This window comes from Montipora capricornis, chromosome 9 (genome assembly GCF_036669925.1).
Source record: "Montipora capricornis isolate CH-2021 chromosome 9, ASM3666992v2, whole genome shotgun sequence".
NCBI classification, from domain to species: Eukaryota; Metazoa; Cnidaria; class Anthozoa; order Scleractinia; family Acroporidae; genus Montipora; species Montipora capricornis.
Window position 1 is genome coordinate 40,702,926 of NC_090891.1, and position 2,500 is coordinate 40,705,425.

General features: G+C 35.0%; 1 long non-coding RNA gene across 1 annotated transcript in view; it reads left to right on the forward strand.

Annotated features, from left to right (window-relative positions):
- LOC138015686 (uncharacterized) overlaps window positions 1-2,500 on the forward strand; it is a 5,841-nt gene that overhangs the window by 3,148 nt on the left and 193 nt on the right. Inside the window, exons 4-5 of the long non-coding RNA XR_011125602.1 lie at window positions 856-963; window positions 1,518-2,500. The exon at window positions 1,518-2,500 is cut by the window's right edge and continues 193 nt beyond it. This is a non-coding gene — a long non-coding RNA (uncharacterized lncRNA). The remainder of the gene's footprint in view (window positions 1-855; window positions 964-1,517) is intronic.

Genomic DNA, 2,500 nt, shown 5'->3' on the forward strand with positions numbered 1-2,500 from the left:
ACTTAGATAAGGTTTTATGATTTTTTGTATATTTAAATAAGGGTTCTACTGTAATTTATTAGCTGATGTAATTTTTATATTTTATAATTGTTATGCGCATTTGATCATATATCATATTTGCGCACTACAAGTATTAAATTATTATTATTATTATTATTATTATTATTATTATTATTATTATTATTATTATTATTATTATTATTATTATATTATTATTATTATTATAGCTGCTAAATTCATGTAGCCAAATTCAGTTGCACAAGCATGCCTCATATTCCCATTGTGCATGCTGATGATGTTGGTGTTAAAGTGCCGGTGTTAAAATGTTATAAAACAATTGGCTCATACCTGTATGTCAGATGTGCGTTCGTCAAGATATGAAGCCCTCAAGAAGCTAGACTTGCCCTGAGAAAATGGGGGATGAATCTGCTTTTAATATAAGTAAATATTCACTAGTATTGGTTGCTATGCTGTGATTAAAAAAAAATTTCCAGATGCCAGTGTTCAATCAAGGTCATGTGTTTGTTGTTCAGCCAGTGAATCTGAACAATACAATCTTTTGTTGCAAACACCAGGCCCTCAATACACTTAGGGCTTAGGGGATTGCGTGAATTTAGAAATTTGATTTACAATTAGACTTTCAACAATGCATTCTTGGATGAGTACAACTTGGAAATTTACCTAATAGTATATTTATTTGTATCTGTGATGCAAGAGCAAAAACATGAAAAAAAAATTAGCTGAAAATTTCAATTTGGGGTCCATTTCCATCCTGTAGTTTTAGCATTTTCACTACTATAAAATCCTTTCGTTTCATGTTTGGTGAAAAATAACTGTCATTATTTTGGTTGGCAGGCTTCAAAAGTTAGAGGATGTGAAGCTGTTGGGGAATGGATAGAGCCAATCAGGAACCATTTTTGGCACTGTGCTGAGCAGTGTGCTGGGGATGAACAGACTTTAAGGGTTGGTAAAAAAATACGATAAATGCTGCGATATAGTGGACAGATGTACAGTCATTAATTTTTGTATTACTGCAGTTAATATCATCTCCACATTTCCTGTTTCAAATTTGTTTGCTTGAAAAACAAAAAGTTTACTTGAAAACATGGCAGAAATATCAGTCTGTCACTATGCAATGTACAGTATCATACATGTATATCAGTATAATTAAATTCTTAGTACTGGTTTAATTTACCTAAATTTTGCCATGTGAGTGCCTAAGCAAGTAAATTAGTGTGGGAGTCTAAAGCAGGCTTTCAGCCAGAAACATGAAAATAATAGTAATACTAAAACGAGTGGATGTACTTGGGATACAATTCCCAATAAAACCCAATAAAATAGAGCCCTGTACATGGATGTCATTTTGGCCTGTCACAGGACAGCAACCACTCAAACTGACCATTTTTTGAACTAGTATTCTTTACATAGTATAGACTGTTTCATGTCACACTGATCTCATCTGTTCTGGCTTATAATTGAGCCCACAACTAGTGATGTTTTTTTTTTTCATATTACAGCTATGATGTTTTTGTCACACGAATTTTGCTGGCAGCACTTGACCACAATCTCCATCTGTTCCGCGATGACATGAAAGACTCGACTGGCCAAGTGCGGTACAAAAAACAGTACAGCAAAAGGTCGAGGAACTGGAAAGCAGAACCACTGAAGGAACCGAAATGTTACCCACACTGGCCACTGCTAGCTGCCAAGATCCTTGAAAGGAGGGCCAAAGACAAGCAATCAATAGTCAGACCCGCAACATTACCGGCAAGCCATCCAAAGCAACTAGCACCCACAGGACACTATTGCAATGAAAGAGGCCCCCAGCACAAAGGATTTAGTGGAGGCTAGACGTTCCCATTTTAGTTAGGAAGTCTGTCTCCAAGTAATATTGCATACTGCATCCAAAGAAATTCTGCATACTGTAAATTAGCACTCCATTTGGTTTTGCTTTATACTTTTTTGCGTTAGACTTTTTTTATCACTTTTGTATCACTTTCTCAGATTGGTTTAGTCAGTGATAATAAATTATGATAATTACTTTGGTTTGGATTTTACAACATCCAGTTGAAAATCATGTAACTGCTGTGTTTATTACAAATGGAGCAGTTATAAGGAGTGTTAAATTCTACAAGCAGTAAAAGGCTAGTAACACACAGATAGTTTGTAGTTCCAGAAAATCTCCATGGAATGAGGGGGTCTCAAAGACCACATATTAATTTTTTTTTTTTTGGAATCCCCAGAAGGGTGGGCAGAGATCTCGGGACTTACATGAATCCATTCCATGGGGAGATATGAATACTTTCTGGAACTACTTAATAGTATCATGTAAAAATAAGTGAATGGTCTCTACACCATAGTCAATCATGATAAAATAATTGCCAGGAAGTATTTCATTGGTGTCGTTTTCAATAATACGTAGTTTCGTCTTTATGTTTTAATAATAGTACAGCTTGATCATTTCAACCAGAAACGAAAGAACACTTCAGTAGTTTGCTTG